Consider the following 16,900-nt stretch of genomic DNA (forward strand, 5'->3'; position numbering starts at 1 on the left):
CAGTAGCCATTCTCAATTGAACAAGTCAAACAGGCGAAGGTGTGCCTCTCCCACCAAAGCCGATGGGATCAAAGAGACTGAAATTAAATCTAGAGAAGGAAACAGGCAACTCGGAAAAGAATTGTGAGTATGGCTTTTTTGATGGCTGGAGTTTACTGGAGTCAAATGGAAGGCAGCTATGCTCACCACTATACCACCAATGCCGCAGGAGTCAAATGGGATAGAAGTAGACTGAATACTGCTGAAAAAAACATCAGCCTTGGGATCAAGTATCTGTGACAGTTTGAAATGTGTCATGCCACTTGGATTCACCAAGCACCTGGAATTGGGAAGCAGGCTGAGAGATTTGCTTATCTTCCAAGGAAGGCCTATTTTAGACTGTCCTCTTTAGTGGATCTAAGATAAGACTTTCCAGAGTGGGAGACAGGAGCCACAGGGAAGAAGGAAATAGAACTAATCCCGCAATAGCAATATCAAGGCCTAATCAAGGAATATTCCACACCTTCAGCCAGAGCAACTTCTGCCTTGTGAGATTTCAGGACCAATGTGTGTCTCCCATCCTTTCTCTTTCTGAACAGTATAAATGTACTTAACTACAGTCATCCAATTCCTATTCCACCGTTGTATCTTGCATGTTCTGAGGCGAATAATTGTCACTTCACAGGTCTCCAGATCAAAAGGAAATGTACCTGTAACAAACACAGGGACTACAACATTGTTCGGGAATCATGGGATTTGAGGTGGAAATGATAATAATGTAAGACTTTTAGGTTAACTCCCTTAGGGAGGAGGGTGAGTATATTATGAAATAGGAAAGGAGAAAGATTGAAATGAATGCAGTCAGAAGGGCAGACGGCCCTGCCTGGTGCGGTCAGTCAGTTGGAGTGTCATCACATAGACTGAGAGGTCTTGGGCTTGATTTCTGCTCAGAGCTCATGCCTGAGTGTCTGTCTGTCTGTCTGTCTGTCTCTCTCTCAAAAAAAAAAGAGAGAGAGAAAAGCAACGAAAATTTCGGGTGAGGATTTTTTAAAAAGGGCAAATTATGGTAGATTGTCTTTTTATCCATAATATTTAATGTCCTTACTGGGAAAAGATTATATTTCTAGCTCCTTGTTTATACCACACTTAGGCAGATGACTTGATTTGGGCAATAAGTATACAGAAGTAAAATTACTGATAATACTGTGGGGCCTGATAAGAACTTAACTATCATCTTCACAGAATGATCAGACCATAAAAAGAGGGAAGATATACATTCCATATATATGAACTAGCCTGAATAAGGCAGAGAAATAAAAGTTCATAGTGTAAGTGCATAACGTACAGAAGGAATTGAGATGAGGTTAGTGTGATGAGAGCTTAGGTTGCCTAAGAAGGTGTTATCAGTCAGAGTTAGGTTGCATAGGAAGGTGTTTTAAGGTGTTAACCTTAAAAGGTTAACCCGGATTTTTAAGAATTTTGGATTTGGAACTATTGTTTTGGCATTGAAGACTCATACAAAGTTTTGTACTTAAACATGGAATAAAACAACCATAGGGCATAATATCTTAAATGATTTGGAGCTGTTTTTTTTAATCATCCTGCTCCTGAGACCCGTGCCCTCTGGGTTTCTTGTTCCTTTGCTTGATTTAATTTTGTGAACAATTATAAAACACACAAAGATAAAATACAACTAATATAAATATTAGTTGTTTGAATGAAATGTAAGGTGTACGGTGACCAACTCTAAAAACATCTAGGCAGTATATCAATAGGACCCCCCAGAATGATTTCTGTTGCACAGTTTCTCTGAATAAACAAGTCTAAAAAACTCTGGAAGCTATAGTGATTATGTGTCATTAATGTGTGACAAAAAGAAATAGGTTCTTTAGAGAGAAATGGTTTGATAAGTCAGCCATGGAGTACAATTATATTAATGTAAATTCAAGGCAGAATCTTATATTTTTACTCTGTTTGCATTTAGGCGTTTAATTATTTTTCTAGCAGGTAAATTGACAAGTGGAGTTGTTTTTATGATAATACAAATACAAATTATACCTTCAGTTGTTAACAAAGATTCTGCAGCTATCCTTAATCTAAAAATAAATAGGCTCTTCATTAGAATTATGGCTACTTAGCATAAACTGTATTTAATTATAAAATTTCTATTAGAAAAATGAAAACATATTTTGGTCTGTGAAAGTTTACTTCCCTATTATAAATGTCAAAGCTTCATATATTCTCATCAGGTTAAATTAAAACTGAAGCACTTTATGTACAGAATTCAATGAATACTAAAAAGTTAAGAAACTCTAGCAATTTGAAATAAGTGGTACTTCTTGTCACTGGAAACTTACAGCTAAATAGTTCTAGGAAAACTGTATTTACATTTTTTAGAATATTATACCATATACCTAAATCATCAGGTTACAGCCTTAAAAAAAAAACATGTTTTATTACTCTTCTATGTTGCCATTTATTATCTGCAATTTCTATCTTTTCTATGAATCCACCTATTTAATCATTATTTATTAATGTGTTCATTTATTAAACATGTATTAAGTGCCTACTATGTATTGTTCATCATACTGAGTGTTGGCAACTGCCCTGCCTGGTTTCAGGAGCTGTAACCCCCCCATGGCTAAGGCTGAGTGAGCAACCTTCAGACCATAAGCCATTAAGGAGACAAAGCTTATCTCCCTGGCAGGGGTGCTGCCTCTGCTCCTTTTACTTCACCCTGCCTGGCTCCCAGTGCTTGATCAGTTAGCCAATGAGGGGTAAGATTCCTCAAGGGAGGAATGACATAAGACAGGCAAAATCATGTGGGCCCTAGGGAAGGACTTGGGGGCTACAGAAAAAGGGGGTGATGGACCGTTGTCCCTTGGCTTTGACATAGCTTGAGTCCTCATTCTGTCTGTAAGAAGTGTCCTAATCTCTCGGCTGCCTTACTTCCCCTGCCTGACTTAAGTCTGAAACAATGCTGGTGGTGGGTGCAGTCCTGTGCTGGAAAGGGCAGGTTCCCTGGGGTGATCAGGCCTAAGAAAGAATACATAAAGTCCTGTGAAGCCTACTTCGCTAATACCCTCAATTTAAATAATAAGGGACCAAGCAGGAAATGAGTTTGTTTCCCCAAAATTTTATGGCCCTTTAACTATCTGACTCAGACTCAGAATAAACCCTCAGAGTTCTTTGAATGTTATCTATTGTTTAATCATTTCTGCCTGCCAATAATTGATGAGCTTTATTCTTGTGTAAATTGAACACAATAACAGCTTGTCAAGGCAAGGGTCCAGGCACTCTCCTCTTAAGAGAGTGGCCACACCATCCCCTTTCCTCCACAGGACTCAGTAGTTCATGTGAATTTGTTTCATATCTCATCCATAACGCTGCAGACACTGTGGGCCGGTGTCTGCACCAATGAGTACTTAGGATAAGAAAAATAATACCCTGCTGTCTTTCTTTAACACCTTGTAATCCAGAGGGGCTGTGGGTATAATTAGAAAGCTTATGACAAGTGCCACAATAAATACAGATATATGGCTTAGGCTACTGGATGTATAGTGTCCATACCAAGATCAAGAATACAATTTTATTTTTGGAATGTTGAGTCTAAGATACCTATGATATTTGCAAAGATACTCTGAATACTGGCAGAAACATCACTCAAGACTTGTTTGGTCTGGGAGTGTACATTCTAAAAGGAAAGTTCGTATTGGTGTGCTTGTCTACAAAGAATGTGTAAGAAGGAAAGTGGGAAGAGAAAGGAGGGTCAGTGTTAAAACCCTAGAGAACATGATTAAAATGAGGACCAGGCCAGGAAGGAGGAGTCAGAATAGAAAAGTTAGAATAAGTCAGAGATGTAGGAAGGTATATCAGTCAGAGTTCGATCAGAGAGAAAGAGCTTCCCAGATATATACATACATAATAATGAATTTATTACAAGGTATTGGCATCATGCAGTTGTGAAACAGTGTTTCTTGTTGCAGCCTGATGCCAGCAGGGAGGCGAACAGAAAGGGAAGTGGGATGTGAAGTGCAGAAGCAAAGACACATTCGAACTTGTGAGGATAAACTCATGAGGACAGAGAGAACCCACTGGATCTCTTGTTAACTCCAAACTCTCCAGTTCAATGGTGTGGGCATCCTGCAGAAGACCTGAAAGCTGTTTGTCACTGAACTAGACATAAACCTAACCCAGGAATACAGAAACTACAGGAATAATTTTGCAAAAAACAAAGAGGCACCTCCCGGGAATCTCATGCATTCCAGTCATACTCCTTACCCTTATTGAGTTGTAGTACCCTATTTTAGGACTGTTAGATGCACCAGACCATATGATGCACCTAGATTTTAGAGGAGGAAAATAGGAAAAAACTTGTGAAGCAAAAAATATGGTAAAGTATTTAATAACCCGTGACCCTGCTCCACTGCCGCTGCCCCTGCTCACCCCAGCGAGCTAGGTAAGCTACATTCAGACTATAAGATGCACCCCCTTTCCTCCCAAATTTGGGTGAAAAGGTACGTCTTACAATCCAAAAAATAGGGTATTTCAATTTTCCCTTGCTAATCAAAATCAATCACAAAAGCTAATAAAGTAACCCCTCTTGTTTGCCTGTTTATTGATCGACATGAGGAGCCCAAAGTGGCCAGGTGGCTGTCTCAGCTTTGAGTTTAATGCAGTCATTGTCCCATCTCCTGAGAGAAGCTTTCTTCCCTTGAAACTAAGACTTCTAGAGCAACAAAGCCACAGTTGCAGAGATGGTAAGTCAAACTTTCATTAGTGGTCACTAGGAAAAATAGTAAGAGCTACTCCTATATCGTATTTCACTACTGTCCTTCAGACTCAATGCAGAGTGGGACTATAGTGCTACAATCGTCTACTTTGGTATATTGACAGAACTTCATACAGAGCCACCTGCAAATATTCCTTCCTCAGTTAACTGGTCATTGGAAATGCTCCATATAATCATAGATGCAGGTTGAGGAGGTAGGGGCATTACTACAGGAGCTTAGAATGTGGGCATCTGCAACACTCGCTCTGGCAGCTTAATGCCTTCAGAACCTGCTCAAACCCACCTGGTTTCCATTTGGTGTTGGACTGCTGTTATGCATATTCAATTTTACGACTTTGTCAGATGTGACCCAGTTCATGATAGGTAACTCAGGTAGCATAGTAATTTGCTTCAAGTACTAACAGATCTGCTAGGTTATACACCTTGGTTGAAGAGCAATTTACCTGCCACCCAGACTGATTGCAGTGCCCTGCCCCCAACTAGCAACTTTCCAGTTTGCTCAGTAAATAGGTCAGAGGAGCACACCCAGATCAGGTAAACGTTGCCTCCCATTTCCAAAGAGGCCCACTGAGTATTATGTACCTTTGTGACAAGAGGAGCCAAATGTAGTCCTTCACTTTTTGTTGTCGTTTTAGGGGAGAGCACAAACACAGTCCCTCACCACCAGAAATTACCCAGCTGAGTTTCCCACCACTGGGGAAATCGTAGGGGTCAGCACACATTGATGTGAGCCTTGCCCTGGGAAAACCAACTTTGTGATTGTGATATCTCCCCTGCCAAGTGTTTTCCTTTGAAAGGGGTTACCTTGACATGTCCCACACCACTAGAACCCAAGAAATATCACTGTGGTGACAGAAACGTGCTTTTTGCTCAGATTTAATTCCTACCATCTGGTCCATAATTGTATTGCCAGTGTGTCAAGAGTAGCTATTGCTTCTTTCTTACTAGGTTCAGTCAACATGATACCATGAATATAACTGACCATCATGATTTTCTGTGGAATTAAGTGATGATCAAGGACCCTGCCAGATGCTGAGTTAATGTATCCCTGAGGGAAGACAGTCAAAGTATGGTACTAGTCGACAGAAAGAAAACTACTTTCTTAAAAAGGTTGGTTTACTTATAATTTTTATTACGGTATTAACTTACCATAATGCTTTTGTTCAAGTTTACATCTCATTTCTGTGTTTTCCTCTAGTTTTTTTTTAAATTTTAAGCCTATAGAGAAATTGAAAAAAATATGATGTGATCACATGTGACCTTCACCTAGATTTGCTGGCAGTGAGAATGGTACCCAGTGTTGCACCGGTGGGGTCAGATGGAACCTTGGTTCAGCAATCTCAGTACTTGAGTTCTGGCTAAGAAAGAATTCTGAGTCAAGACTCAGACTACAAAATAAAGTTTATTTAGAAAGCCACAGGTAGAAGAAGTGAGCAATAGAAGATATTGGCTCAGAAAACAAGTTCCAGGGGCAAAAGAAAGGTCCCTTGGAGCTTAGGAGAGAGAAGGGTAAGGGCGATCCACCTGGGTCCTGAGGTGGGAGGCTGGAGAAGGGGAAAGTGTGGGTGTGCTCCTGGGAGGGAGAGCGCCTAAATCAAACTACTTGTGATGGTCTTTATTAACAGCTATTGATACAAAAAGCATTTGGCAGTCCAAGATCAAAGTGCCCTCAGATTTGGTTCCTGATGAGAACCTTCCTCTTGGATTGCAGGTAAAAGACTTGTCACTGTGTCCTCACCCAATTTCTCTCTGCTACTTATAAGGACACTAATCCAATGATAGGGTCTTCACAACACTCTCATCTAAACCCAATTACCTCCGAAAGGCCCTATGTCCAAATAGTATCATGCCGGGGGTTAGGGCTTCAATGTATGAATTTTTGTAGGATACAAACATTTAATTCATAATATCTATCAAAAGTTCAAAGTATAAATAATTCCTATACTATTAAATTTGTTCCGTAACATTGAAAAAGGAGTATTCCAAATTCACATTACAAAGCAAGCATTAACCTCAATACTAAAATTTAACGTGAACTCACGCTTTCTTTAATCCTGACCAGACTGATGACAGCCATTTACCAAAGAAATATCATATCTCTCAAAATGTGGGCCAGTAGTAACATATTAATTTAAAATTACTTGATTTTTCAAACTATTCACGGAATTTCACTCAAAGAATGGCACTCTAGATTACTCAGACAATGCAGACTATGTTTTTCTGCTCAAAGACATTGAAAGGTCCAGTGGGTTTAATAGTGTCCACTGAAAATTCATGAACACCCGGAATCTCAGAATCTGACCTGATTTGGAAATAGGGTCATTGCAGAGGTTTATTGGCTAAGATAATGTCACACTGGCTTAGGGTAGGATCTAAGTCCAGTGACTGGTGTCCTCATAAGAAGAGGAGTGAACACCCAGACAAAGAAACAAACCAGGAAGAAGGCCATATAAAGAACCCAGAAACTGGTGTTAAGCTACCAAAAGCTCAAGAACCCCAGGAGGCACTGGGAACTGGAAGAGGCAGGGAAAGATTCTCCCGCAGAGCCTTGGGGGGAAGTGTGCCCTATGGATACCTTGATTTCACACGTCTGACCTCCAGAACTGTGGGAAAGTAAATTTCTATTGTTTTAAGCCACCCAATTTGTAGTAATTTTTATGGAAGTCCTTGAAAGCTAATACAGATTTTGGTACCAAAAGTGAGTTGCTGCTGTACCAAATACCTAAAATTGGGGAAATGTCTTCAGAATAGGGTAACAGGTAGAGGTTGGAAGAATTTTGAGCTACATGATAGAGAAAGTCCAGGTTACCTTGAAGAGACAATTGCTAGAAACATGGATATGAACGGCAGTTCTGATGAGAGTTCAGAGGGAAATGAGGAGCGTGGAAGAGAAAGCTTCTATCATCTTAGAGGTACAGAACTTGTCACAAATGAAACATTGGTAGAAATATGACCATTAAAGGTGCTTCTGGTGAGGTCACAGGAAGGAATGAGAAACATGTTATCAGACACTGGAGGAAAGGTGATCTGTGTTATAAGTGGAAGACAACCTGGTGGAATTGTGTTCTGTTACTGAACATAAAGTGTAACTGGTAAATGATACACTTGGATATTAGCTGAGGAGATTTCCAAGTGAAGTACTGAAGATAAGGCCTCATTTCTCCCTGCTACTTACAGTAAAATGCAAGAGGAAAGAGATAAATTAAAGAAGCAGTCTCCCAGCAACTGGGCTCCCAGACCTGGTACCCCCTTCTCTGCCACCCATGATTGGGTGCTAAGGCCTTTAAGGGGTCACCACCAAGGTTTCCACCAGCACACAAGCAAGACCATGGCAGCCTTCCCCTCTACCCCTCCAGTAACTTTCTGTTGGCCACCCATGACTACTACCAGCACCGCCTGGGTTCCAGTTCCAATAAGAGCTCCTGTGAAAGTGCTGGGTACCCTGGGGAAGACATCCTCTACCCCCGACCCTCCAGTCTCCCCAAGGCCTCACTAGGTTACTGGTGGGTGAGCTTCTTCTTCAGGAAGTTACTCTGCCATTCATGGCAACAGCGTTGGAGCACACAGAGCACTTGAACTCTCCCCAGGCCTCCAGCAGTATGATCACTTATGACCTGGCTGAAGAAGCCATGAAAAAAACAGCTTGTCTGCCAGCCCCCCATCAAAGCCAGCACCAAACCCCCATCCTGAGTTGCCACCACCAGCTACGTGACTTTCAGAGGTGCAAGGCTCTTTTGAGCCCCTTTTCACTACCCTTTCTTTCTCCTCTCTCCCCTCCCCTCTACCTCACCCCATAGACTGGCCAGGCTGCAGCAAGCAGAAACAGTTGGGTTCTTTTAAAGATTTTATTTACTGAATTTTAGAGAGAGGGGAAGGAGCCAGTAAGAGAGGGAGAAAAACATTGATGTATAGGAGATATATTATTGATTGGTTGCCTCTTGCATGCCCCCAACTGGAGACCTGGCCTGCAACCCTGACTGGGAATTGAACTGGCAGCCTTTCAGTGTTCAGGCCAGCACTCAATCCACTGAGCCACACTAGGCAGGGCAGGTACTTTTATATCAAAACAACAAAACACCAAAGAGGAAATTTACTATCCAAGCCATATGTGAGCTTTCCTGATACCTGGTAACCATATGCCTTTCACCAAATGGGAAAAAAAATGACAAGTGGCCAAGAACAATGAAAACGAAGAACTGTGAAACAAAATGGAGACAGTGCAGGAGACACAGAAGATAAAAGAGTAATATAGATTTGAAGTTAAGTTCTAGAGAGGACAAGAAGACCGGAGCAGTGATTTAGCAATTTTCAACTGGGGTGCCACCAGAGTTTTTAAAACATGTACCACCTGACTCTTTAGTCAGGGGCATTGACCTCTTTTCCCTTAGACTGTCAAATAAAATCATGAAAAAAGCCAAAATAATAGCCATCTGGTGTGAATGAATAAAAATTATATATATTTTTGGTCAGATCGGTAAAAAGTATTATGTTTTTGCTGTGCTGAAGAATTTTCATAATTAGCTTATGTGCCATGAGATGAAAAATGTTGAGAATTGCTGGACTAGAGCATAAACAAATATTTGGAAGCATAACAAAGATCGTTTCAAATCTGATGTATGATATCCAACTAAAGATTCAAGACTCTCTCCAACTGCCGCACAGAAGAAAAAGAAAGCTACACCTAAATACTGGTACATTGCTGGTGAGAATATAAATTTGTACTACACTTTGAAAGCCTGTTGGATTTTCTTCTATTAAGGTTGAATATTTGAATACTAACTATATTTAAGTGATTTCACTTTGAGATATAAACCCAAAGGAAATGTGTGCTTATGTACACCAAGAGACATGAACGAGAATACATACAGAATCATTACTTATAATAGCCTTGAACTGGAAAGAGCCAAAATGTTGAACAAATGTAAATGAATACATAAATTGTGATACATTCAAGCATGTGTTTCCACAATGCAAATGAAGTACCTTTATACACAACAATATAGGTGATCCTCACCAAAAAGAAAGAAAAGAAATAGTCAAAGAAGCTGGAAACAAAACAATACATACTGTGTGAGTCCATTTACACACACAATTTAAAAATAGTGTTAGACTCAGGATAATGACCACCTTTATAGGCACCAAGGGAGGATTAATAGAGGGGCTCAAGAGAGGCTTGTCGGTACTTAGCAAGATGTTTTCTTCTTGATGATCCTTCTATCTAAACATTTATTTATTTCTCACTCTCCTCTCTTCTATTTTCCAATAAACTTTTTTGAAAACTAAGTTGTCTAGATTTAGAACAATGTTAGGAAGTTTGCCTATGATTTGTCACTTAAAGATCTGATGGATGAAAAAGAACAGAAGGTATCATTATGCATATTTGTTTCTTTGGAAGCTTTTCCACCTTTTGAGTTGATGACATGAGACCTCCTGTCTCTAACAAACCTTATTTGTCTGTCTAACATACAATACTGGAAACTTCACGATGTTGCTCCACTGATGCTGTCTTTGCCCATCTGCTTTGCTTTCTTGGGACTTGCCCCTTGTGAAACTCAGCCCCTAAGACTGCCATTAATATGCCCTGAAGCATGATAAAACACCTTGATTTGTCTAAGAGATCTGTCTAATAAACAGCTATTATAGCAAATATTGAGGTACTCACTTCTCACTTCTGTTTTTTCTCAATGGAGAACAAATAAGGATCACATTTTACAGTACCACGTTAACTTAAAAACAAGCTATAGTACCATGCGGATGAACCATGAAAACACTATGCTAGCCAAAAGAAACCAGAAATGAAGACCGTACCATTTTTATTCCATATATATGAAATGTTTAGGATAGATAAATCCATAGCAGAAATTAGATTAACGATTGTCAGGGGCTAGGAATAGAGAACATGAGGAGTTACTGCTAACGTGTATGGGGAGGGGTTATTTCTGTGATGATGTAAATGTTCTAAAATTAAATAGTGGTGGTGGGTGTACAAATTTTGAATATACTAAAAACCATTAAATTTTATAACATGAAATGGTGAGTTGTAAGGTATGTAAATTATATCTCAATAAAGATAATGTTAGATAAAAATGTATTTTCATGATACTCATTTGTATATTTAATTTTTTTGAATTATATATATGAAAAACTTAATTTTTTAAATATTATTCTGTTATAGGAAACGTTTTTCCTCAGGTAATACTAGAGTAGACTCTTACTGCCTAAATCTTTAAAGAAAATTCTGTAGTCAGTATATTTTACAGAACATGAAAAGGGCGATTACCAATAAACCCATTATTAAAAACATTGAAATGATTTTTCAAGTCCCTGGCCATCCAAAGTTGCAGTTAGAAATTCTAATTTGAACCTGATTTCTTTTCCTTTGTAGAAATTCTGGCTTTTTTCCTCTATGAGAGCATTTCATATTCTCTTGAAGTTTAGAAATTTCAGCTCAACCTTGTCTTACTTCATCAATATTGTTTTCTGTTGAATATCTCTGAAAATATTAATTATAGTGAGAACAAATGAGCCATGGACTTTCTGTAAAATATATCTTCTTAGGGATCACGAATGGCAGCTGTTCGGCTAGCTGCTGACGGTAGCCCTGCTCAGTAGCTTTCATTTCCCTCTTAATGTTCTATCAAACACTTGTTACCAAAGGCAACTATTCCAGGTGCTTAATTGTGATAATGTAAATAACTGTTTTACCATTATATGGCTTCAACTACCAATATCTTATTTTTCACTGGTAATAAAGTTATCACTGTCTTTAGAACAACTCCAAATAATAAAACTTAAGTTCCTGAGGTTTTATTTATTTCATGAACATCTTTCTGTACCAAATATTGTATCACAAAAGATATTAATAGAGGAAGTAGAAACCACTCCAGGTAGTTTACACTGAAAAGAAATTTGGCGCATGCGAAATCATTTGAAAGACCGGAAGAATGAAGGTCAGGAATACAATGAGGCTTTTAGTTTCAAGATCATATAATGTAACTGTGATCTAGAAGTCAGAAAATAAGAGCAGCTACTGCTGCTGACCTTTTCCAGAACTGCTCCTCCACCATGACCTTATACCTTTGAAGGCAGAAGTCAGAAGGTAGATTCTATTCTCATTTATAATTCAGCTTTCCTTCGGTTGCTGCAGCTAAGAGAACGCCTCTGTCTACCTTTCAAAACCTTCTAAATTTCATGATGTACATAGGAAACCTGATATATCTGAATCATATAATTGTTCTAAAGATTTAAAAATTTTTAGTTCCTCTCATGTTGTTAGTTTTACCAAAATATTTAATGATTGTTGGTTGTCTATACGTCTGTATGCATAGATTGTGTGGTATTGGTAGCCGGAATTTATATACCTCACCTAAAGAAGGCCTTTCGCCTGGCAGATATGAACGCAAGTTCTGTTTATAGATACCCTTGCTCTGCTGGCTGTGTGTGGGGAAAGAAGGTTGGTGGCATAGGGAGGACACATGTGAACAGTCTCTCCTTTCTGGTTTATGCATAGTTTGTACGCTGAATCTTCCTATTTCTCATGACAGTTGATAATCACTGGGCTCACTCTTTCTTTCTCCTGTAAACCACCTGGTGCTCACTTTGGTAAATTTCTGGAGTCAGACTTACTATGTAATAGAATGGAACTGGAACTTTTATTCTGGGGAGAAACACTGTTTTCAGTTGCTCTGCAAACAGGATTGCTACGTGACTTTTCTTTCTAATGAATTACCCAGTTTGTTGTCCAAATCTGCCCTTCCCACAGGCCTCACTGTCTCCCATCTGAAGGATATATGGAGAATTTATTAGAAAAACTCTTTCAGTGACTCTTCTATTTCACTTGGATAAAATTCTTAGTTTCTTGGCCAGTTTTGTTGGCAATCTGAGCTCTTCCCCGTAACGGTCAAAATTCTTCAACAGTCCTCAAAAGTTTGCTGGTGGACTCCTCCACAGCAGTACGATGGTTTTATGGCTTTATTTCCATTTGTATATTTGTGATTTCAGTGAATTTTGGGGAGGGTAGAAAGGTAGTTCAGATGTTCAATTACCCTTTGGGAACCAGACCTATTACCCTTAGACTTCCAAGAAACTGGTTTGCACTTTTCTGATGCTTAAAAAAGGTAATCAGGATCTACATCTTCTCCCTCAAACCAGGTGAAACAATCCAATTTTAGTTTTTCTTGCTCTTATTTTACTTTCCCCAAGCACCCCATCTCTTTACCTCCAAACATCTTAGATTCAGTTTCAATTGTAAGGCAGAAGGTTTACTAAGTGGGCTTTGAAAAAATTTTGTTTTTTTTTGTTTTGTTTTTTTATTTTTTATTATTATTTTTTTATTTGGTTACTTTTCAAGTACATTTTTTTTTTTCCTCTTCCCCCCCCCCCGCCCGGTCTCCCCCATCCCTCCCGTTCCCCACCCCCCCAGTCCTCATCTCTGTGTCATTCATACTTGTTTCTCAAAATCCCCTCCCCCCTTTTTCCCCTTAAGTTCCCTTCCCTCTCCCCTCTGGTCGCTGCCCATTTGTTCTCTATTTCAGCGTCTTTGTTTTCATTCTGTTTGCTTGTTTGTTTTATTCTTTAGCTTCCTGTCAAAGGTGAGATCATATGGTATTTGTCCTTCAATGCCTGGCCTATTTCACTCAGCATAATGCTTTCCAGTTCCATCCATGTTGTTGCAAAAGGTAGTAGCTCCTTCTTTCTCTCTGCTGCATAAAATTCCATGGTGTATATGTACCACAATTTTTGTATCCATTCATTTACTGATGGGCACCTAGGTTGCTTCCAACTCTTGGCTATTGTAAATTGTGCTGCTATGAACATTGTGGTGCATAGGTTCTTTTGAAATTGATGTTTTAGGATTCTTGGGGTATAATCCTAGCAGTGGAATTGCTGGGTCAAAAGGCAGGTCAATTTTTATTTTTCTGAGAAAATTCCATACTGTTTTCCATAATGGTTGTACCAGTCTGCAATCCCACCAACAGTGAACTAAGGACCCCCTTTTCCCCACACCCTCTCCAACATTTGTTGTTTGTTGCTTTGTCTATTATAGCCATCCTGACTGGTGTAAAATGGTATCTCATTGTGGTTTTAATTTGCATCTCTCTGATAGCTAACGATATTGAGCATCTCTTCATGTGTCTCTGGATGTTCTGTATGTCCTCTTTAGAGAAGTGTCTGTTCAAGTCCTTTTCCCATTTTTTAATTGGGTTCGATGTCTTCCTAGAGTGGAGTCGTGTAAGTTCTTTGTATATTTTGGAGATTAAACCTTTGTCTGAGGTATCATTGGCAAATATGTTTTCCCATACAGTTGGTTGTCTTTTTAATTTAATACTGTTTTCTTTAGCCATGCAGAAGCTTTTTATTTTGATAAGATCCCATTTGTTTATTCTTTCCTTTATATTCCTTGCTCTAGGGCACATATCCGTAAAAATGTTGCTGCGTGGAATATCTGAGATTTTCTTGCCAATGTTCTCCTCTAGGACTTTAATGGTGTCATGGCTTATATTTAAGTCTTTTATCCACCTTGAATTTATTTTGGTGTATGGTGTAAGTTGGTGCTCAAGTTTCATTTTTTTGCACGTAGCTGTCCAGTTCTCCCAACACCATTTGCTGAAGAGGCTATCTTTGCTCCATTTTATGTTACTGCCCCCCTTTGTCGAATATTAATTGACTGTAGAGGGTTGGGTTGATTTCTGGGCTCTCTGTTCTGTTCCATTGGTCTATGTGCCTGTTTTTATGCCAGTACCAGGCTGTTTTGATTACAGTGGCTTTGTAATACAGTTTGATATCAGGTATTGTGATTCCTCCTACTTTGTTCTTCTTTCTCAAAAGAGCAGCTGCTATTCGGGCTCGTTTATGATTCCATATAAATTTTTGAAGTGTTTGTTCTATGTCTGTGAAATACGCCATTGGTACTTTAATAGGTATTGCATTGAATCTGTATATTGCTTTGGGTAGTATGGACATTTTGATGATGTTAATTCTTCCAATCCATGAACACGGTACATGTTTCCATTTGTTTGTGTCTTCCTTGATTTCTTTCTTCAGTGCTGTGTAGTTTTCTGCATACAGGTCTTTTACCTCCTTGGTTAGGTTTATTCCCAGATATTTTATTTTTCTTTTTGCTATATCGAATGGGATTTTTTCCTTGATTTCTGCTTCTGCTGATTCATTGTTTGTATACAAAAATGCCTTTGATTTCTGGATATTGACTTTGTATCCTGCTGTTTTGCCAAATTCATTAATTAGTTTGAGCAGTTTTTGGGTAGAGTCTATAGGATTTTCCATGTACACTATCATGTCATCTGCAAACAGTGACAATTTTGTTTCCTCCTTTCCTATTTGGATGCCTTTTATTTCCTTTTCCTGTCTGATCGCTATGGCCAAAACTTCTAATACTATATTGAATAGGAGTGGTGAAAGTGGACATCCTTGTCTTGTTCCTGATCTTAGTGGAAAAGCTTTTAGTTTTTGTCCATTGAGTATGATATTGGCTGTAGGTTTCTCATAAATGGCCTTTATTATATTGAGGAATGTTCCCCTCTATTCCCATTTTGCTGAGTGTTTTTATCATAAATGGGTGTTGTACTTTATCGAAAGCTTTTTCTGCGTCTATCGATATGATCATGTGGTTTTTGTCTTTGCTTTTGTTTATGTGATGAATTACATTTACTGTTTTGCGAATGTTGAACCATCCTTGCATCCCTGGGATGAATCCCACTTGGTCATGGTGTATAATCTTTTGGATATATTGTTGGATGCGATTTGCTAATATTTTGTTGAGGATTTTAGCATCTATGTTCATCAGCGATATTGGCCTGAAGTTTTCTTTCTTTGTTGTATCTCTATCTGGTTTTGGAATTAGGATGATGCTGGCTTCGTAAAAGGAGTTAGGGAGTTTTCCATCCTTTTGGATTTTTTGGAATAGTCTGTGAAGAATGGGGGTTAGCTCTTCCTTAAATGCTTTGTAGAATTCTCCTGTGAATCCATGAAAAAATTTTGGAATGGAAGTTTCTACTGCACACTGGAAAGATGTGTAGGGGCACGTAGTGGTGGTAGTTTGGGTCAGATGACTAGAGGTTCAGAGATATTGGAAGGGTTTACATTTTTAGCAGTGACGAGGAAAACAGAAAGATGAGGCTGCAATATAACTGGTACGAGTACTGTTATGAAGGGATACCCTGGCTGCATTAGAGGTCGTCCAGCTTTTGAGGAATCTGACTAGTCCCTCTCCCTTATCCCTGGGCGTTTGCATGAGTCCTTTCCTGGGTCCGGAACACCTGTCTCCTTCTCTCCCTTCTCCAGGCCAGTCCAGACACTTTACGTCTGGATCTAAATACAAGTTTCTCCAGGAAGCTCTGCCTGAGTGCCTTATCTCTTCTATGCACGTGTATTTTGTCTCTGGTTGCCCTTTCTACAATACACAGCAATTGTTTATTGACTTGTTTGTATCCCTAAATACACTCCAAACTCTGGAAAAGGAAAAGACAACTGTCTTGCAGAAAGTCCAACCTCTAGGTAATCATCCCACAAACTGTACAGCACACACATATACTATTAGGTTGGCCAAAAAAAAAAGTTCGTTTGGTTTTTTCTGTAAGATGGCTCTAGTAAGGCTTAGTTGTCTTTCACTTCATTCGAAACAACTTTATTACATTGTATTATGACAACTGTCATGTCAGCATGCATTAAAAAAGCTTAACAAAATTGGTGAATTTTTGTATAGCCATTTTAATATTGAAGATAGAAGAAAATAAGCAACATTTTGGGCATGTTATATTTTATTATTTCAAGGAAGGTAAAAATGCAACCGAAATGCAAAAAAAAGGATTTGTGCAGTGTATAGAGGAGGTGCTGTGACTGAATGAATGTGTCAAAAGTGGTTTTGGTAAGTTTCATGCTGGAGATTTTAGTCTGGATGATGTTCCATGGTTGGGATGATGCTTCATGATTGAAGTTAATAGTGATCAAGTGGAGATATTAATTGAGAACAATTTAAACGTGTGGGAGATAGCCAACATACTGAAAATATCCAAATCAAAAAGTTATTGGTGGAAATGAAAACTGTGTCTTCTATTTTACAGAAAAAAAAACACATGAACTTTTTGTCCAACCCAATATTTTTCAAATTTA

General features: G+C 38.9%; 1 pseudogene; it reads right to left on the minus strand.

Annotated features, from left to right (window-relative positions):
* Nucleotides 1–5,403: 5,403 nt before the first annotated feature.
* Nucleotides 5,404–5,557, minus strand: LOC119065360 (uncharacterized; annotated as a pseudogene).
* Nucleotides 5,558–16,900: the final 11,343 nt, after the last annotated feature.

This window comes from Artibeus jamaicensis, unplaced genomic scaffold, assembly GCF_021234435.1.
Source record: "Artibeus jamaicensis isolate MK-2021 breed Jamaican fruit bat unplaced genomic scaffold, CSHL_Jam_final contig_923, whole genome shotgun sequence".
Taxonomy (NCBI): domain Eukaryota; kingdom Metazoa; phylum Chordata; class Mammalia; order Chiroptera; family Phyllostomidae; genus Artibeus; species Artibeus jamaicensis.